General features: G+C 42.4%; 1 protein-coding gene across 1 annotated transcript in view; it reads left to right on the top strand.

The window, feature by feature from the left end:
* Positions 1-795: 795 nt before the first annotated feature.
* LOC145408598 (uncharacterized) overlaps positions 796-22,632 on the top strand; it is a 188,178-nt gene continuing 166,341 nt past the window's right edge. The window contains exon 1 of the mRNA XM_080279283.1: positions 796-868. The gene's annotated coding sequence lies outside the window, so the exon portion shown is untranslated. The remainder of the gene's footprint in view (positions 869-22,632) is intronic.

The raw sequence follows: 22,632 nt of genomic DNA, 5'->3' as shown, positions 1-22,632 counted from the left end.
CAATGAAGACAGCTTTCATCTCCCTAATCCACCCCTATCTCATGCATCCTCAGGTAACACACGAAACCGACTCACAATTTGGTTTCTCTCTCAACCACATCGTCAGGAGACATTTAACCCAAGTTTGAAAAAATTAATGACTTTTATTATTTTTATATTATTTCACTCCGTCTGACCCATGCTATCTTTCCTTGGTGTATTCATTTTTTTCTTTTTTTTCCAGCGTTTTCTCCCATTCTTCCCCAGTTTGACTCTCCTTGGCCTCCCCTGACTTTTTTTTCGTTGTCCATTCTAATCTTCCGTGACCTTTTTTTTTCTTACTTTGTGTGTGTGTATGTGTGTGTGTGTGTGTGTGTGTGTGTGTGTGGCACGAGGTCCGTTATGATCCGTTCTGACTTCTCATAACTTTGGCTCTTTTTTTTTTTTTTTTTTTTTTTTCCTCCCCTGTCTGGTCAGAGCGGCTGTTGGAGTAGCTGTGAAGTATTGCCAGTATGAATCCTTGAACTATTTGACTTTTTTTTTTTTTTACCTATTCCTGCTTTCCCTGATTTTTTTTTTTTTTTTTTTTGACTAATTTGACCCATTTAGGCTTTCTTTGACTTTCCTTCATCCTCTTTTGGCTCAGTTTAGTTTTCCTTTTCTTCCCTTGTCTTTTTTTTTTTTTTTTTTTTTTCCAGTCTGACCAGTTTAGACTTCATTTCCATCTCCGACTATCCTTAACTTATTCTAACTCCCCCTTTCGTTTTTCTTACTCCAGGTCGAGCGTCTGTCTGAGTATGACCAGTACTTCGCCTCGCTCCTGGTCGACACCCACCCCGACCACCCCGACCGACATCACCTGTCAACGCACCACGACCGGCTCACACAGGTATGTCACTGGTTATTTCAGGTCAGGCCTGGTCATTCTACCCGACTTTTGCCAGTTATGGTAATTTTACGCTGCTTTTGGTCATTTGTGGTCATTTTACGTAACATTTAAGTCATTCGTGGTTATCTCAACATTTGGGCTTTTCTGGTCATTTTGCGTGTCTTATAGTTATTTAAGGTCATTACTCATTTGATGTACGTTTTGGTCATGTATGGTCATTTGCGTAACTTTTTGTCATTCCATGTCATTTTACGTAATTTTTGGTTATTTTTAGTCTCATAGTGATTCTCCCTGAGTTTTGGTAGGTGATTTGTTTGATCCCCCGCGGCATTATTTGGTCACTAGAAGTACAAGTTAGGCTCACAGATGTACCGGTACTTCTTGTCGCTTCTGGTCACTTCATGGCACGTGTTGTGGCTCGTATGGTTGTAATTCAGTCACTTTGTAGGATATTTTTGGCCAGATAGTTGGTAGCACATTACTTTTCTGGTCACATAGTTTTATTCTGTTATATGCGGTTACTTGGAAGGTCATCTTTGGTTATTGTGGTGGAGCATTTCTGGTCATACTAGGTTACCTCCAGGACAAGATTACTCAGGTATGTCATGCCATTTCAGGTCATTTATGTATCAGGTTACTTATCGAGTCCTGCCCAGGCCATGGCACGTCGTAGGTCATATTTGGTCATGTAGTCACTCTCTTGGTCTCTCTGACATTGGGCTATTTGGTAGGTCATTTCTGGTTATATGGTATTTCGATTCTGGTCGTTTGGTTGATCAGTTGTAGTCGATTGGTCATTTTAGTTCACTTTTCTCCATTGAATTTTGGTCATGTGTCATCAGGTCTTGATTGGTCATTAGGTCCATTCATATAGCGAAGGGTAATTATTCCTTAAAACTTCACACCCTATTAAATACTGAAATTATATGAGTTTTGATTATCAGATCGACCCTGATTTGTATTATCCTCGTATTAATACAGTGTGACTATGTGAGTATAATTCTTGCATGTGTAACCTGTAAGATTTTACACCATATATAATATGTTATGTTGTCGTGTTTGTGACGTTAGGGCTAAAGAATGTGTGCTGATTTATATGAATATTGAATAGGTGATGGTTATATTTTTAAAGCTTAAAAGGAAACTAAATTGCGATATTAACTGAGAAGCTTGTGCGGAACAGGGTAGTTTCCGTTAAAAATGATAATGATAGAAAATGGGACGTGGTGGCGCTACTGGTTTACACGGCCGCCAAGAGATGGCAGCACCGTTCACATTTTACCACGGGAGCTGCCTCTCGAATTACTCATTCTCCTCACACGCATCCCCTTCCTTCATCCACATATTCTAGGGGAAGACTGGAACTTAGCAAGAATTAATATGGTGCCTTTACCACCCTCGTACAGTCAGTAGGCAATTAATCCCTTGTCATCTTCATCATCATCATCATCGTCTTCCGCTGATGCTGATTCTCCTCCTCCTTATCATCATCATCATTATTGTCATCATCATCCTTCCCATTATCACCATCATTAATATCATCATCATCATCGTGTTGAAGAGGCAAACAATCCACTTTCTTACCCCAGTTCCAATTTGGTCTGGTCACGAGAAGTGCGGATAAGGTATTCAAATCATATACAGTTTGGGGTCACCAGTCTGTTTATTTTTAGCATTAACATTTTTTTTTTTTTTCGTATTTACCAAGGGATGCATTTATAAAGAATCTTCAGCAATAATGTACGATAAGAATATCTCTATGGCAGTTTATTATCAAGAATCATTTATTTTGTCATTATCTTCATCGATATTTCCTCTGGTTTCATTGTGAGGTTTTTACTGTCTGCATGAAAGCAGATGAAACTTGAAACATTCTAAATCATGCAGACTTGAGAGAGTTTATAAGTGTGGCTCCAGGTATGTTACAGCACCTAGTTCTTCTTTGCAGTTTAAGCCTGAGAGAGATTATAAATATGACCCCTGGTATTTGTTGTAATACCTAGTTCTTATATACAACTTACGCACGAGAAAGTTTATAAATGCGGCCCCAGCTGTTTTGTTATTCCTTATACACAACTTTGGCTTGAGAGAGTTTATAAATATAGTCAAAAGTGTCGTATGATTCTCTCTCTCTCTCTCTCTCTCTCTCTCTCTCAAAAGATGGATCGTGGATTTGGCTGAAGAAGGTTTATAAATGCAGCCCTAGATATCGATTATAATACCGACTTCTCAAGATTATAAAATGGATCATGACTCACCCAAGATTGCATGTCGATCAGTTTAATCTTATATGTTGATAAGTCAGGAACCAAACTCATAAACTTTCTTGAAATTAAATTGGGTAGAAGACTGTTTTTTTCTTATTCTTTGTTATTCTTTTTTTTTTCTTTATTTTTTCCATAACTCACTTTACTGCCGAACACTTCTCAGTCAGGCTGGGCAAATATTAACCCCTTTATTACGGTGACGTGTTTGAATTTATTACCTTTACTGTTTACTGTAAAGAGGGAGGGGGAGGCCAAGGATGGGATGGAGGGATGGAGTGGAGAGGTATATGAGAGAGGAGGGTGTGAGCTGGGAGCAGGGCAGTGAAATGGCGGGGGACAGGGCGTTATGGAGGAGATTTGCTTGTGGCCACCCCTTACGAGATAGGTAGACTGTTTACTGGACACGGTTTTATTTAATGTAAGGAATACTTTAACAAAATCGTTGAATAAATGCTCAAAAAAAGGTCATCAGAGTGAAGATATTACAGTGCAAAATCTATCCATCAGTCATTATTTTTATTTATCTACATCCCGGAAGAAGCAACCTCAAACAAATCACTTCCCTGTTATCCACCACCTTCAGGCTGCCCTCCCCCCAACTCACACACCCCCTTTCTTATAGATCCATCCTTCATTACACTTGATTGCATTGGAGTCTTGGTTATCGCAAAATATGGCTAAGATCTTTTGTGAATACATTTAGTCTTTCTTCACTCTGTTACTACTATAACTACAACAACAGCAGCAACAACAACAACAACAACAACAACAACTACTACTACTACTACTACTACTACTACTACTACTACTACTACTACTACTACTACTATACTACTACTACTACTACTACTACTACCGAAAAAACTCAACAAATCCCGGGCTTAATGCCACACAAGGACAGGAGTCAGTTTTTGCAGTCCTGGTGGTGGGAGGGGTAGGGGGGTTTGGAGGGGAGGAGGGTTGTCGTGAGGTGTAGAGGGTGCGAGGGGGGGTTGTTAGGGGTAGGGGGTGAGGAGAGGGGGTTGTCGTGATTTGAGGTCGTACTGGAACTAATGATAAGCTTTAAATCCGTCGATAAGAACCCCAGGCACAGGAAGCGCTGATGTGAAGGACGGCGGGACGGTGGCTGGTTTGTTTTGGTTTGAGTTGGGAGTTTCGGCGCAGTTGTTATATTCGGTATCTCCCTCGCCCATATATGCTTTTACCTATTCCCTGCGATGGCGGATTTGTGTGTGTGTGTGTGTGTATGTGTGTGTGTGTGTGTGTGTGTGTGTGTGTGTGTGTGTGTGTGTGTGTGTCATATTCTGTTCGTACCTCTTCCAGACGATTTTATTCACCTTGAGCAAGACTCCCGTACTGAAAGGATTAATGAATCTCTCTCTCTCTCTCTCTCTCTCTCTCTCTCTCTCTCTCTCTCATGCAAAAAGTCTGCCATAACCTAATAAAAATCGTTAAGAAATAGCAAGGTGAAAAATACCAATGACATCCTTGCACTGAAGTGGTTAGTCATAAATTTCCTTAAGGTACATAAAGTCGTCCAGCTTTAATCAGAATAAATCCTTAAATTGACGTGTTTGACCCTGTTGAGATTAAAAAGTTTCCCTGATTTACATAAAAGCGCCTGATGTGAGGTGGAATGAAAGAATTGACTATGCAGGAGATTGACTCACTAACTTACACAAATTCTGAAAAATGTGAGAGTTACAGAGCGTTTCTCTAACCCATTTTCTAGCCTGACAGAGCTTCCTAACCCCATTGAGCTCGGTTGGTGGCCAGATGCAGGAGGATCGATGTGGCTATACTCCGTTCTCTTAAACGTGGCCTAGAAGTACCGTTTCTCCGTCTTGATTGCTAAGCTGAATCAGTGGATTAACACTAGAATATGGTGCTATAGTCACGAAGCAGTTATTTGGAAAGGATGTAGAGCCATAGCATTGTCATATTCCGTCATTGAGCAACGGGAAATACGCCGCAGAGGGACGAAAATCTGGGTCAGCTTAAAGTGAATGAAGTATATTAACCAAGACTACGTACTGCATAGTTAAGGGTAATCGAATTTCATGTATGCAAGACAGGCTCGTTTTTCGTCGGTTAAGGAAGCTCCGTAACACCCCTTCCTTACCGATTATCTTTAGATACGACTGGCTGATATGGTTTTGTACGTTATTAACAGCAGAGTATGGCGATATTAGAATTATTTAAGTATTACAGAAGTGGATGGCAAGTGTAATAAGCAAGATAAAATCGCTTAGGAATGGGTGTTACGGAGCTTCCTTAACCGACGAGAACACGAGGCATAGTGTGTAAGTTGCTTGACCCAGTTTCGTCAGTGGAAACAAATGCGCAGTAATATGGGTCATTTATCTTCACCTTGCCTGACCTTTCCGCACCGTACAAAAAATGGGGAAGGGAGTTATTCGAGTTGTAAAATGGTTGGGGTTAGTGAAGGTCATTCGTCTTTACCTCTTGTTGAAGATCATTTGTGTTTACCTTGTGTGGCCTTTCATCATCTTACTATAAAAAGTGAGTGAGGCGAAGTTCAGGTAAGGTCGCTAATTTTAAGAAAAGGTGAGTTAGATGAAGGTCATATAAGATTGCAAATAAGAAAAAGATGAGTGAGGTGAAGGTCAGGTAAAGTGGCGAATAAAGAGGTGAGTGAGGTTAAGGTCAGGTAAGGTCGCGAATTAAAAAAAAAGTGAGTGAGGTGAAGGTCAGACAAGGTCGCGAATAGAGAAAAAAAAAATGAGTGAGGTGAAGGTCAGATAAGGTCGGGAATAGAAAAAAAAAAAGATGAGTGAGGTGAAGGTCAGGTAAGGTCGCGAATAAAAAAAAAAAAGTGAGGTGAAGGTCAGGTAAGGTCGCGAGCCGGTCGCGAACCAGTAGGAGACGAGCAGGGTAATGATAGGGGTGGCTCGCCTTAGACTGATGGAGAATTATTGAGTCGATACAAGGGGAGGGGAGGGAGGTGAGAGGGTGTGTGAGGGGTGAAGAAGAGGGATTGGGAGGGTCCGGATTGGCTTGTGGAGGGGTGGGGAGTGAGGAAGTGGCAGGTCGGGGGATAATTAGCAGGGAGGAAGGGAGTGAAGGGGGAGTATGAGGGCTGAGCAGAGGGGCTGGGTAGGATGAGGAAGGAAGAGGAAAGGGGAAGTATTGAAGTGGGTGCATTCAAGTACTTGGGTAGTGTGATAAGTAAGGATGGAACTTTGGGGGATGAAGTACGTGAAAGGGTACAGCAGGGAAGGAAGGTTGTTGGTACACTGAAAGCAGTGATGAGAAATAGGGAGGTGAGTATGGAAGTTAAGAAGTCACAGCATGATGGTATTGTGATCCCTACCCTGACGTATGAAAGAGAGGCGTGGACCTTGCAAGAGGGGAACAAGTCAAGAGTGAGAGCAGTGGAAATGAGTTACTTCAGAGGAGCATGTGGAGTGACGTGGAGGGACAGGTTGACGAATGAAGAAGTGAAGGAACGTTGTGGGGTAGATGTGGATGTGGTTGAGAAGATTAGGAGAAATACACTGAGGTGGTTTGGACATGTGGAGAGAATGGAGAATGAAAGACCGACTAAGAGGGTGTATGTAGGTGAGGTGGAGGGAGGGAGAGGGAGGGGTAGACCGAGGATGAGGTGGAGGGATGGAGTTGAGAGGTATATGAGGGAGGGGGGGGTGAGTTGGGGGGAGGGTAGTCAAATGGTGGGTGACAGAGTGACTTGGAGGCGTTTTGTCTGCGGCCACCCTTTGCGGGATTAGGGCGTCGGGCTATAGACAGGTAGATAGATAGGATCGGGAAGGAAGAGGAAAGGGGAAGTATTGAGGTGGGTAGGATGGGGAGGGGAGAGGGAAGGGGAAGTATGAGTGGGTGGGATGGAGAAGGGAGAGGGAGTGTGTGAGGGGTAAAGAAGAGGACTGAGTGCAGTGGGGACGGGGAAATAGAGTAGGGAGATGTGTAGGAAAGGGGACGGGTTTCGGGGAGGAGCTAGGAAAAAAAATCAGACATTATAATATATGCTATATAAAGGGAAACATGGTGAATGGAAAAAAGTTAACCCCTTCAGTATGACGTAATTGTTATTCTTGCCATCTTCAGACGATTTTATTCACCTGACGATAACCTTTCAAACTAAAGGGGTTAAATGTTCCCTTCGTTAACCCTTTCACTACAAAGTTGCTGTCCTAAGCTGTGGAAAATGTCTGCTAAGAGTAATATGAAAATGGTATACTCTGATGGAAGTGGTTAAGATATGGTAACAAAGGACAACAGTGAGCGAAGACAAATGACACGAAGAAGGGAAAGGTAATGGGAGAAATAATGGGCAAAAGGAGGACTGGGTGGGTCAGGTGTAATAGGGTTAACTGGGAAATAGCTATGGGTTGAGGGAAGGACTGGTGGTGATGATTATGATGGAAGGTATAGAAGAGGTAATCATGGGTGAAAGTAATTAGCAGTGAGGCGTAGTGGATTGAAATGATAGAATAATGTCGGTTGAGAAAGGGAAGGAAAACAAAGAAAATACTAAGAGAGGGACAGATAAGGGAAAAGAAGGAAGGAGAAAGATAGAGAAGTGAAAAGAAAAGCAGATAATGCAAGAGAAAGGAAGAGAAGGAGAGTGGAGGATTTTCTGCATAACTTCGAGAAAGGGAAAGAAAGAGCAGGGCAGGACAGGGAAGAGAAGGGAAGGCAAGGGCAGGGAAGAGACGATAAGGGAAGGGAAAATGAAGGGGTGGAAACGAGTAGGAAAGGAAATTAATGAAAAAAGCAGACAGCCAAACAGACCAGGTGTTGTTTATACCCCAGCGATGATCTGTGACGTGGGTAATCAGGTACTGTGAGTCGGTCTGTCTTCCACTAAAACACCCCCATCATTACCCTCAAATTATTCCACCTGTTTTGAAGCCAGAGATTTAATTACCTGTGGACAGTCCCCTAACCACCTGAGATAAATGGCAGGGAGGCAGGTAAACGTTGTAATTAGCGAAGAGGGGTGATTTTTAACGGAATTATCGATTATTTAACATATATTTTGTAGTTCTGTTTGTGGTTGTGGTTGGTGTTGATTTTGGTGATGTGGTTTTCATTATTGTGTTGTGCCTTTCATTTTTTTTCATATTAGTGTTTTTATACTAGTAAATTTTGTAATTGTTAAAGCCTTATTGTTATTGAATTACGATTAGTAGTAATAGTAGTAGTAGTAGTATTGTTGTTGTTATGATGCCGTTCTTGTTGTTATTGATGTTGTTGCTGTTAATGTTTCGTTCTCCGTGATATTTATTGTCGTTTAGTACTGTTAATGATACCGAGTTTTGTCTCTTTTTGTCGTTCAACTTGCTGTAAATATTGTTGTTATTTATATTTACTGTGTTCACTCCCGTTCACTTCCGTAATCAACAGTCACGATCACCCCCCCCCCCCCGCGTATCTGCTATTGTCACTATCAAAACAATAGCAACATTGGCAACATTGCACCATGTACTGTACTTTGCAACGTCGGTGTTCTTGCAAAACTGGGAGTGGGGTCAGTGATGAACTCAGGGATGTGACGACTGTTAATGATTTTGTGGATTGTGATCGTAGAGAATTGTGTAATGTGTGACTACTGAGAGAGGGAGCGAGAGAGAGATAGAGGGGGGGGAGGAGGTGAAACATAGGGGCGTTTGTATTAGTGTTTTGGAGAATATGCCTGCTCTTTGTGTGTGTGTGTAATTCACCGGGTCGGTCAGGATCACTTGATGGTCGTGATCATCAGCTTTTACCCTCCCGGAAGGGAGCTGAGAGCTCATATAGTCCGATCTAAGGGCAAGGCTGTGACCTTCACACACCCACACACCCGTCCCCTTGCTCCAGGGGGACAGTAACCACCCACTTCGTCAGTGAAACTTTTCGCAACCTGAGCGAGGCGCGAACTCCCGTCTACCAGATGGCAAGCGAGAGCGTTACCACTGCACCAGCGAGCGGTGTGTGTGTAATTCACCGGGTTGGTCAGGATCACTTGATGGTCGTGATCGTCAGCATTTTACCCTCCCGGAAGGGAGCTGAGAGCTCATATAGTCCGATCTAAGGGCAAGGCTGTGACCGTCACACACCCACACACCCGTCCCCTTGCTCGAGGGGGACAGTAACCACCCACTTCTTCAGTGAAACTTTTCGCAACCTGAGCGAGGCGCGAACTCCCGTCTACCAGATGGCAAGCGAGAACGTTACCACTGCGCCAGCGAGCGGTGGTAGTGGTGTGTGTGTGTGTGTGTGTGTGTGTGTGTGTGTGTGTGTGTGTGTGTGTGTGTGTGTGTCTTCTAAGAAGAATGTGGGAACGCATGTGACTTGCATGTATGTTTTGGGAGTAAATCGAGAGAGAGAGAGAGAGAGAGAGAGAGAGAGATGAATTTGAACAAATGTGTGTGTGTGTGTGTGTGTGTGTGTGTGTGTGTGTGTGTGTGTGTGAATCTCGGTACATTTGTGTAGGTGGTTGTGTGCGTGCGAGTGATTGTCAGCGTATGTATATTGGTGGACATGTGTGCGTGCGAATGGGTGTTAGTGTGCGTGTGTGTGAGCTGAGGCAAACAGGGCTTGTTCTCACTGCCAGATTGCGTGACCGATAAACCTTTTTGTCGCACTCTGGCACGCAGCTGACGAGGAGGGGGAAGGGGGGGGGGAAGAAAGGAGGGAGGGGCGGAGAAAAGGGAGAAGAGGGAAAGGATGGAGGGGTGGAGAAAGAGGGAGAGAGAAGGAACGAAAAGTAGGGGAAGGGTGCGGGGAGAACGGAGGGACGGAGGAAGGGAGAGAGCCAGAGAGGGAGGGTAAGAAAGGATAATGGAGAGAGAGAGAGAGAGAGAAGGGGAAGTATAGCGGGGAAGAGAGAGAGGGAGGGACGATGAGAAGGAAAAGAATGGAAAAGATGGGGAAGGGGAGGGAAAGAGGGAAAGGCGGAGGGAACGGAGAGAAGGGGAAGGGTGGGGAGGGATTAGGAGGAAGAAAAAAGAAATAAGGTACCTAAAAAACTTTTCAGTATTACTATCCTGCCTAACCTCACCCATAATCTAGTAAAAGACCCACACCATATCACCGTCTGGAAGTACTGTCATCCATTTCACCGTCTAACCTAACCTACCCTAACCATATCGAACCTAACCTAACCTAACCAAGCCTAACCTGACCTAGCCCAATCTAATCAAATCTATCGTAATATTTTAACCTGACCCGGCCAAAACCTGCACCGAATCACTATCTCTTTGACCAGCGTTTTCATTGTCTTCGTCATTTGTACCTTGTGTCTATCGTACTCTTCTCGTAACTCCCCACTGATTTTGAGGAGAAGGAAGGGATGAAAAGAAGGGGAAGAGAATTAAGGGAAGGGAGAAATATGGAGAGGGGGAACGGAGAAAAGGAGAATAAGGAAAATGTATATGAAGGAGAGTGAAGGAGGAAGAGAAGGGTCTGAGGAAAGGGAGGGAACTCGAGAGGGGTTTGGGGGGAATGAGGAGGGAACAGGAGGGTGAGGGGGAGGGAGGGGAGTCAGACAAAGGAAGGGGAGGGGGAGAGTGACGTTAACAAGAGGAGATAAGTGAGAGGTGGGGGAGATTGAATAAGGGGAGAAAGAGAAGAGGGAGGCTAATGATGGAGAGAGAGAGAGAGAGAGAGAGAGAGAACCAAGATGAGGTGCGACATTAAACATTATTGATAAAGAGGAAGGAGTAGGTTGGAGGGAAGAAAGTAGAGTAAGAAAGGAGAAAAGAAAGTGAGGGGAGACATGTGGAAGAGGGGAGACCACGCTATAGGTCATTCCCCTCACCCTTTATTACTCCCCTCCCCCCTCTTCCCTTACCTCCTTTCTCCTCTCGTATAAACAAATTGAGTCCTCTCTCTCTCTCTCTCTCTCTCTCTCTCTCTCTCTCTCTCTCTCTCTCTCTCTCTCTCTCTCTCTCTCTCTCTCTCTCTCTCTCTTACATCCCCCCTCCTCTCTACCACATTATTCCTCCCAGTCTTTTCATTTCTCTCTTCCTCTTAAATTTACTCTGCTTCTTTCCTTCTCTTTCAGCCTCTCTCATATTCTCTCTGCTTTCATAACTTAAAAAAAAAATCGTCTGCAGATAACAAAACTAATCTGGAAATATATATCATCATGGGAAAGGGGTAGCCAACTTCTCTTTCCATCAGCGTGACTACTGTACTTAATATAAATCTTGAATAGAAATGTGTTTGTGAATAAGTCAGTGTATGGATCAGTGGGTGTAAGAGAGAGAGAGAGAGAGAGAGAGAGTAATTGTGTGATTGGGCAGGCTAAGTTAATCAGGTGAGTGGAGTGATCAGGTGAACGTGCTAGATGAAATAATGGTGATGATGGTATATGATAAAAAAAAAATTAATAATAGAAAGGAAGAAATGATAAATAAGGAATAAATAAAAATAGGGAGGGTGAAAAGTGGGTTGGAAGAGAGAGAGAGAGAGAGAGAGAGCGAGAGAGAGGAAAGTAACATAAAAGGGGGAAAATGAGAATGACACGAAAATGTGAAATAGTTATTACAAAAATAGGGAAGCATTTGAGTTGAGCTTGCAGGTGATAGAACACACACACACACACACACACACACACACACACAAAGAGAGAGAGAGAGAGAAGTGAAGAATGTTTGTACTAGTAGAAAGAGTAAAAGTGAGCCAGGGTAAGTGTGAGTGGGTTGGGTGTGGGGAAGTAAGGAGAATATGTTGTGTTTATCGATGAGAGAGAGAGAGAGAGAGAGAGCAGGACACATGAGAACTAGTCCAGGTGACCATGCATGACTCAGTGAAGGAAAGGGAGGCAGCAGTTGTTATAGTGGTATTGATCTGCGGCAGGTGAGTAATGCTTATCCTGCCTGCCTTCCCAGCCTGCCCTACCATACCAGTCTCTTCCTACGTTCAACATTCACTGTCTTCGTTTGAGACACACACACACACACTCTCTCTCTCTCTCTCTCTCTCTCTCTCTCTCTCTCTCTCTCTATGTATATATATATATATATATATATATATATATATATATATATATATATATATATATATATATATATATATGTGTGTGTGTGTGTGTGTGTGTGTCGAAATTATTATTACAGTTATTGTTTTCCTAATCACCATCATCATCATCATCATCATCCTTTTGCTGCTGCATGTCGTGTGGAACTGTGGCAGGTGAGCGATGTTTCAAATATTCATTTTGGCATTGAATATAGCCCAAAAAGGTAGTTTGATATTTTCTCCTTCCCAGTATGTCATGGACTTGATATTATTAATAAAAGATTACACCTAGTTGAAACTTTTAAAATATGGAATTCCACCTTAGAGCTTTTGTCTGAATTTCGGTTGTCAGGGTGTACACATATTTGGAACACGTGGTAAGCATTCGTTTTTCCTTAAAGGGAAGCAAATCAGTTTTTTACCCTTTTCCCGTGTCTTTTCGTGAGCTTATTCGTACCGGTTTTATCGATGAAATAGTACTGATTAAGAGTTTTGTGGAAGTGTTTGTGTTGCTAGTGCATACCAAACATTAATGTGTACGGAAACGAACTCTCACTGCGCACATGTTTGGGGGCCATGTGTGGTTCTCAGTCGTTTTCTGCGTGCATACTCGTACAGTAATAGTACAAGTTTTGTGGAAGAATATACAGGGGTGTACAATATATGTATGATTGGTATGTTTTGTTAAATGCATACTCATAGTTTCTTAGTGCTGCTGGATGTGCACGAAGCCAAAATATTCAATAACCACCAGCATTCCACTTGTCACACTTGTGCCCCTTCATCACGCAGCGCTTCCCTTCGTCTGCGTCTTAGGAAGATGACTGAACCATTGAACCCTGGCGAGAGAGAGCAGGAGCGTCACATTCCCCAGATATTTCCCCTGCTCGTTAGGCGAATTATGAAGCATTCTCTGGCTTCATGGTCCGTGAGGTGATATGGAAGACACTTATGCCCCGGGCCACGGATGCGAACAGCGCGTGAAGTGTGGCAATGGACGGCTTCCTCTTTCCTGCTGAGGGAGAAAGAAAATGAGGAAAAAGAAAACCAGGCTTCGTGTATGGGGAGACTCTGGTATTTTTGAGGTTCATGTATTGCCTCTTCCTGTATCCGGTATGATTAAATATAATTGAATTTTCCGAGTGAGTGGTTATCGTCTTTATAATTATGGCGTTTGCCTTGCCATATTTCTTAAAAGTAATGTGTATTCAGAGTTTATTTGTGTAATCCGCATATAGCACGTTAGATATTACTATTCAGTAATTATTGCATCTAGATAGGTAGTGGTTGATACAGGCACGGATTAAGGGGAGGCATGGGGGCGCAAGACCGTACCGTCCTACTAGTAATGAGAGAACAAAGTTGGTTATCCAATAAACGTAATAGATGTCACATAATGTAATCATAGAATCATTCAGTGGAAAATGGGGGGTATGTTAATAAATTTTGAAAGATTTAGTAATGAACTGGCGGAAATTGAAATTTTGAGTTATTCAGCTGGGAATCACCCCCCCCCCTCTTTCCAAAGAGCAGGATCCGGCCCTGAGATACATACATACACACGTACATCAGGAAAACTCAGAAAAAACACTTGTAAGGTGAAGAAAATATTTTCAAAAATGAAAATAAAACCATTAGCAAATTTAAGAACCGTTCAGATGGTAGACTGAAGCAGGACTAGTTATGTACTAAACAGTATGCACGGGAAAAAATAATAAATGAACCACGTCACAACTACACATATATCCTGCGGCCAACCTCCAAAAAAATTATAAAGGAAACAGCAATACCAATAATATATGAAGACGGAAGTGTAATGAAGGAAATGAAGAACACGTCAGGAAAAATTATTGGTGATAAAGAAAACGTCAGCGAAAACGCCTCTAGGCAATCCCACAGTTCACCATGTGGGAAAAGAATGATTTAAACACCTCTCGGGTTTATTTGGGGCCACTAGAGAAGTTTATGTGCATTCAGCTTCACATGCTGAGAGAGAGAGAGAGAGAGAGAGACAGACAGACAGACAGACAGAGTATGTATGTGCATGCGTACGTGTATCTGCTGGCACGGATTTAGGGGGGCATGGAGGGCTTAACCCCCCCCCTCGTTTTTTTTCGCCAAGCTAATGATTAGGCCTACTTGCAAGAGAGCTATGTTATTTTCCATAATATGTGCAATAAATAGCTTCCTTGCACTTACATATGCCCATGTTTTTGCACTTGCATCATATAAACAAGTGATATAAATGTGCATGTTTATACAGTATTTTCGATTGTTCAGATGCATTAAATGGTAATTCTGATAGGAATCACGCCCCCTTTTCCAGTGCTGGATCCGGCTCTGACCTGTGTGTGTGTGTGTGTGTGTGTGTGTGTGTGTGTGTGTGTGTGTGTGTGTGTGTGTGTGTGGTCCATCGTCGACCCTGGGGAGGAGCACAAGGTCACCAAGGACTCCTCCCCTTCCTCCTCCCTTGAGTAACCACACAAAAACTGCACTATTACCCACCGTATATTAAATACACACACACACACACACACACACACACACACACACACACACACACACACACATTCCTCCTCTCTTGAGTAACCACACACAAAAACTGCACTAGTACCCACTGTATATACCGTCACACACACACACACACACACACACACACACACACACACACACACACACACACACACACACACACACACACACACACACACACACTATACTACAAATAACCTTTCGTGATCTTGAAGCGAATTTCACGGAAAGAGGGTTTGATGGGTAGAGAGGGACTGAGGAAATGAAGGAAGGAAGGAAGGATGGAAGAAAAAATGAAGAAGGAAATGTGGAGACAGGAATAATGTGAAGGAGCGAAGATGGAAAAGAGAGTGCGGAGTGGGGAAGATGAGGAATGAATCAGGGAGGGAGAAAAGGACAGAAGGAATAGATGAAGTTAAGATGGAAAGTTAGGAAATAAGTGAGGGAGAAGCAAAAATAAGGAGGAAGATAGGAGGAGAATAATGAAGGTAAGTGAAGGAGTAAAATAGAAAGGGAAGGGATGTGGGAAGGGAAGAAGAGAGGGAGAAAGAGAATGGAAGGGGAAAAGGGAGGGAGAAAGAGAAGAGAATGGAAAGGAAGAAGCAGTAGGGAAGGAGAAGAGGGAAAGGAACATAAGAACATAAGAAGAGAGGATAACTGCAGTAGGCCGGTTGGCCCATGCTAGGCAGTTCCTAGAAGAGTAACTGAACTATTAGAATGAGATAAGGATAGCAAAGAAGAAGGCTCTCCCCCGCCCTCCAAACCCTCCAGCCGAAGCCGGCAGGAAAAAGTCAGAAAGAACACCACGCCGTATAGAAAAACTGGCGTGGACATTTTACAGGAAAGTGTGAAAGGAGAATAGAGACTATCATAGTGTAACCTGAAAAGAAAATTTATTTTTGAATTAGTATTGGTTATAATATTTTCTTTATTCTATATCCACCCCATATTTGTCATATGCTTATCTAGCCTATGCTTGAAACTCTCAATGGAAGAGGCAGCAACTACTTTACTAGGTAGCTTATTCCATTCGTCTACTACTCTATTACCGAACCAATTTCTACCGATTTCCTTTCTGAAACGGAATTTTCTAGTTTGAAACCATTATTTCTAGTTCTATCCTGTATGCTCACTTTAAGTACCTTGCTAATATCTCCCTTATTTATACCATTCATCCACTTAAAAACCTCAATTAAGTCTCCCCTTACTCTACGCCTCTCTAGCGAATGCAGACTTAGTCTTTTCAGTCTGTCTTCATATGACAGGTTCGGACGTCATGTATCATTTTTAGTCATTCTTCTCTGTACATTTTCTAACGAATTAATATCCATTCTATAGTAAGGACACCAAAATTGTACTGCGTAGTCTAAATGTGGCCTCACCAATGCTAGATAAAGTTTCAGTATTACTTTAGATGATCTATTGCTCACGCTTCTCGTAATAAATCCTAGGACCCTATTTGCTTTATTTCTCGCATTAATGCACTGTTGCCTAGGTTTAAGGTCGTTACTAATCATAACTCCTAGATCTCTCTCGCATTCAGATTTGCTAATTTCTTTGTTATCTAAGCTGTATTTAGTATCTCCAATGGTCTTACCTACGTTAGTACTTTACATTTTTCAACGTTAAATTTCATTTGCCAAGTTTTAGACCATTTGGACAATGTATCAAGTCTTTTTGTAAGTAATGGCAATCGTCAGTCGAGTTAATGATACGCCCTATTTTTGTATCGTCGGCAAATTTGCTGATTCTGCTATTGACTCCTAAGTCTAGATCATTTATATATATGATAAATAATAAGGGACCGAGTACTGAACCCTGTGGTACACCGCTAGTTACTAATCCCCAGTCCGACTTAGTTCCATTTATTAATACTCTCTGCTTTCGTCCTTTCAGCCAGGATTCTATCCATTTTAAGATATCGCCGTCTATACCGTGTGCTCGAACCTTTCTAACTAACCTTTCGTGTGGGACTCTATCAAAAGCTTTACTAAAGTCCAGATAAATAACATCGTAAGCTTTATCGCTATCTACTGCCTCATAGACCTCCGAGTAGAATGACAACAAATTTGTGAGGCAGGATCGTCCTTGCCTGAATCCGTGCTGACTTTCGTTTATAAGATTAAATCTTTCTAAGTGTTCTCTAATCCTATTTGCCAAAATTGACTCTAACATTTTTCCTACTATTGACGTTAGACTTATCGGACGATAATTCGACGCAGCTGATTTATCACCCTTTTTAAAGATGGGCACTACGTTTGCGGTTTTCCACGCCTCTGGAACTTCTCTGGAACTTAAAGAGTCATTAAATAACGTTAAAAGTGGCTGACATAATTCTTCTTTGGTTTCTTTTATAATTTTTGCATATATATCGTCCGGACCTGGCGATTTTGAGGTTTTAACTTGTTAATTTCTTTCAATACGTCCTCCTTACTAATGGTTATTTTACTAAGAATATTTTCCGTATTCTCATGGTAAATATTTTCTGCTTGAGGGACCAGGCTTAGATTTTCCTTGGTGAATACTGATATGAAGTAATTATTTAGGATGGAGCACATTTCTTTATCTTCACTGGTAATGTCACCTGATTCTGTTCTGAGTGGTCCTATCCTATCTTTATTTTTCGTTCGGTACATTTGATAAAAACCCTTGGGGTTTTCTTTTGATTCACTGGCAACCTTAATTTCATAACTTCTCTTTGCTTTTCTTATCTCCCTCTTTACTTCTCTATTTAAAATTGTGTACCGGTTACGTAAGTGTTCCTCTCCACGTTTTATTTTTCTATATATTCCTTTCCTTTGGCCTATGAGAGATTTTAATCTGTTGTTTAACCATCTTGGTTCTGAATTGTTAGTTCTAAACGGTTTTGAAGGAATATATCTATCTTGGCCTCCGTATATTATATTTATTAACTCGTTATACTTCTCACTGGTCGAACGTCTGTTTGGTACTGGAGCTGAGTTAATTTCCGTCACCTGGACTACATTCCTATCTACTACCTCCCCCCACACAGACACCTGACGGACATCCCCACGTGCTTCCTGCGCCTGACCTATGACCTGGGGATCCCCACTAACCTGACATTCCCTCAAATAGCTAATCTCCCTGTGGAATACCGTTCGAAAATAAGCTCTTAAGCCATCGAAATCTCCTAGACGAAAATTAGGAACGGTGGAGGTATTTTCAGTGGAACAGACATCCCAAATAAATTTGAACTTAATTTCTTCATGATCGCTATTACCAAGTCGTCCACCAACCTCTATATCGCTAATGATATTTTCTTTATTAGCTAAAACCAAATCTAGTATATTATTACCTCTGGTGGGCTCCCTGATATACTGATAAAGGAAATTATCCTGTACTACCTCTAGAAATTCCTCTGACTCTGCATCTCCTGTCTGATTTCTCCAATCTATCCTTGGCAGATTAAGGTCCCCAACAATTATTACTAAGCTGGACTGTGATGCTTTCCTAATTTCCTCCCAGAGGTATTTACTATCAGCTCTACTTAATTTTGGAGATCTGTAAATTGCTCCTAAGACTAATTTCTCCCTATTGTTACTAATTTCAACCCAGACACTTTCTGTGTCCCTATTTACTTTAATGTCTGCTTTATTGTAACAGTTAAATGAATCCTTTACATAAATAGCTACCCCTCCCCCTTTCTTCCCTGACGGTTTGACACAAAAATATTATAGCCTTTTATCTGATATTCTGCTAAAAATTCTCAGTGTCTGTATTCATCCAAGTTTCACTAATAACGGCAATGTCTATTTTCTCTGTACAAATTAAAGCCCTCAGTTCATCCATTTTATTACGTAAACTCCGGCTGTTTGTGTAGTACACTTTCAGATTATTACGAGTAGTTATGCCTTTACCTTGGCATTTACTGTTATTTATTTTATTACTAACTGGGAAACTCTTTACTTTACTAATATAACAATTTTTTGTACTATCGCTTATCGCCCTTCTGTCATTGCTTGTTCTATCATCTATCATCGCCTGCTCAATTTGAGGTGCCTGAGTGGATGTATCTACACTATTGGTTGAACTTTTGTTCTTAATTTTGCAAGTATCGATGCATCTGTTCAAACATGGTAATAATGATTTCTGACTGTAGTTGCTGCATCTTCCTGTACACCTACTTCTCAATCTCGAAAAAATCCCTCCAACTCCCTATCTATCATTCCAGCTAAAACAGTAACTCCTTGCCTGCTAAGATGAGTCCCATCCCAACTATACAAGGCACTTCGTCCATAAAACCGGTCCCAGCCGTCTATGAAAGGTGTTGCATTATCTTTGCAATACCTTTCAAGGCGGCAATTAAACCCTATTGCCCTGCTCAACCATTCCCTTCCAACCCGCCACCTTGGTAAAACACCAAGCACTACAGGGGTTCCTCCCCTCCCTAACCTTTTCTAACATCAACTTGTACCTTTTCCACAGTACCTCACTCTTACGGCTACTAATATCATTGCCTCCTACACTGAGGCACACAGTGGGTTTGTCACCTCTTTCCTTTACGATATTTGAAATTTTATCTACCACATTAGCCACCCTGGCCCCTGGAAGACACACACATGTTTAGCAGAGTGGCGTATACATGGCCCTGTTCAGATATCTCACCTGGGAGTCTCCAACAACAACAACATTTTTCTTACCTTTCTTGTTCTGTTTATACTTACCTGTACTGGAAGTTCCTTCACCGTCCTTCTCCTCTACTTCCCTCTCTGCCTTCCCTTCACATTCGTCCCGTAGTGCGTCGAATGTATTAGTTGTCTTAATTTCCGTTTGCTTTTTAAGAGTGAACTTCGTTGCACCCTTGTTAATTAGTGTCCAACCTTCAGCCTTTTTCTCTTTCTCCTCCAACATCTCCTCCAACAATTCCCTCATCTGTGCCTTCTCCTGCCTGAGAATTTGTACCTCCCGCTTCAGTTCGAGAAGTTCCTCCTTTAATTCAAGGTAGTCCTTTTCAGTACCTGCAGTGGGGACACAGCTCTCTGCCGAGGAAGCCATTACGCACTAGTTCACACAAGGTAGAACACACTATCACGGGTCACTACGGGTCACCACAACACACACACTCACGGATCACTAACACAGCACTATCGCTGATCACTACAGCACACTAACACAACCACTATCACAGATCACTAAAGCACACTAGCACAACACTACCACAGGTCTCTAGCACGTCTGAGCTGACTGGCCTCACGAGAGGAAAAGAATGAAGGGAAGGAGAAAGAAGAGGAGATTGAATTGCAGCGAAGGTATATATTTAACGTCTAATTCTCTCTCTCTCTCTCTCTCTGTCTCTCTCTCTGAATTCTAAACGTGTAATTTGCCTCGTATTTCGTCATTTTCTGGAATTGGGGGATTTTTCCTATTTTGTCTTTTACGCGTTTTTGTATTTCCTCTTCTTTACTCATGCCATTTTTCTTCCTCTTTTTTTAGATTAATTTATGTCGTCTATTTTGTTTCTCTTCATCTTCATTTTTTTTTTCTTACACATGTTTCATCTTATATTCCTTCATTTACCGGTATACTTTTTTCCCGTCTTGCCTTATTTAGTTTTTTCATTTAATATTTGCTACTTTCATTTCCCTCCCCTCTTTCTCGTTCTTCTTCTCCTTCAGGTCTCATTTTATTCTCATTTCTCCCCTACTCCTGTCATTTTTATCCCCTCCTCTCTTCTTTCCCACCAAGTTCTCTCCCTACCTGTCAGTCCTTCTTGCAGTTCTCCTCTCGCTCACTGCTTCTTCTTCCCTCCCCAATTACTCCCATTATTTTCTCTTCCTCCCAAGTCATCTTCACCTCCCCCCTACTTCGTCCCCCTCTCCCCCACTTCCTCTCTCGACTTCCTCCTCTCCTACGACCTTCACCTTGCAACGTCGCAGTGAAATAATTGACGTGTTTTGCATAAGATGTCTTGTGTGATTATCCTGAGAGAGAGAGAGAGAGAGAGAGAGAGAGAGAGAGAGAGAGAGAGAGAGAGAGAGATTGGTACGTAGTTTATTCATATTGCTACCACACACACACACACACACACACACACACACACACACACACACACACACACACACACACACACACACACACACACACACACACACACACACACACACACACACACACACACACACACACACACACACACACACACACACACACAGTATGTTTGACACTAATATAAACGAGAGAGAGAGAGAGAGAGAGAGAGAGAGAGATTGTTACGTGATTTATACATATTGCTACCATAAACAGCACACACACACACACACACACACACACACACACACACACACACACACACACACACACACACACACACACACACACACACACACGCTATGTATATGACACTAATATAAACAGAGAGAAGGGGGGGGGATGTGAGTGATATCAGGTATGAAATTACTCGAAAATGTTGCATAGTCAGGCTTGGGTTTTGCAATAGCATGCGTGTTTATGAAATTACGTAGAGACGACGCAGTTCTCAAGTCAATTTTTGCTTCATACGTCATGCATCGGTTTTATCTCCTTCAATACGATGGCCTCTTATTTGTTCTTCCTGTCAGTGGATTTTGGATAGACTTCTCAAACTGGATGGATTCGCTCTATCCTTCAGTAATCCCTTTGACATAATGGTACTCGTGTATCTTGTATTATATTCTTCGTATCACCAGACAGTTTGTTTAGATTAAAGGATAATTGTAGTAATCGTGTTTTTTTTGTCATTGTTTTTCAAAGTAAATCTGACATCTCCAATTTGAAAAGTGTCGTCAAAACTGAGTGAAATTGTCTAGAGATGGCAAAATAAATTAGAAAAATACGTCATCATTATAATCACCTGCTGAATATCAGAAAATCATAGTTTAAACGTCGTGGTATTGAAGAGGTTAAATGAAGAATGCATGCTACAACCTTGAGTTCCCTAGTCTCATTCAGTTATACCACGCCACAACGGTAGTCTTTAAAAATGTCATCAGTTCTTTTATTATCGTTCCATTATGCCTTTCAGCCATCTGTCTCTGTGTCGTAATATCACAACTTCCTTTATTATCATCATTTTATTTTTGCTTCCATCCATCCTTCTGTTTGTACTTAGTTCATTCCTTCCAGTTTTCCTTAATTTATTCCATCTGTCCACCTCTATGTCCTTTCTTGTATTTATCAATGTTTGTTTCTGCCCTCCACACCTATATATTCTTACCTGCACCCCTTCGTCCAACCCGCCACACCCTACCCAACCATCCACACCTCCTCATCTTACGACCAAGCCACCCACACACGCACACACCCTACCCCACTCACCCACAACACCTCCACTCTTCCTGGCCACCTGCACCCTTCCACAAAAGCACTCCCACACTCGCCCAGCCTGCCACACCCTTCCGCCCACCCACTCATACCCTCATCCAGCCAGCCACACCCTCACCCACCCAGCCACACCCTCACCCAGCCACCACACCCTTGTACCAATTCACCATTCCACCCAAAGTCTTCTACTATATACCAACTCCACCACAACCTTCCATATAACCACCCATGCCCTCATTCAGCTGGCCACATCCACGTCAGCCACCATATCCACCTTCTACCACCCACATCTGCACTAAGCCACACACACTAAGCCCACCCACTGCCATCCAGCCAACCATACCCACATCCACATCCTTGCCCCCCTACATCCACACCCACACCCCTCCACCACCCCCTACCTTACCACCCATCAATCCCTATCCGTCTCACCGCCCATGCCCTATCCCTTGTATCTCCTCCCACCCCCCCTCCGCCCGTTGAACGCATCACCGTGCAGTTGGGAACAATGGGCGGTGAGGGCGTGGGCGTGGGCGGGGTGGAAGCTGCCTAGTCTGTCTTTGTTGTGCCAGTTGTCCTGAGGTGTTTTTAAGCGTCTCTGTTCCTTGGTGTCTTTTTTTTTTTCCCCTTTTCCTTTTTTTCGCATCTGGTTCCTGT

Source organism: Coenobita brevimanus, chromosome 78 (genome assembly GCF_032717465.1).
Source record: "Coenobita brevimanus isolate Jiangsu-jjx chromosome 78, ASM3271746v2, whole genome shotgun sequence".
NCBI lineage: Eukaryota > Metazoa > Arthropoda > Malacostraca > Decapoda > Coenobitidae > Coenobita > Coenobita brevimanus.
The sequence above is the reverse complement of the archived record's forward strand: the minus strand, read 5'-3'. Positions and strand labels throughout refer to the sequence as shown.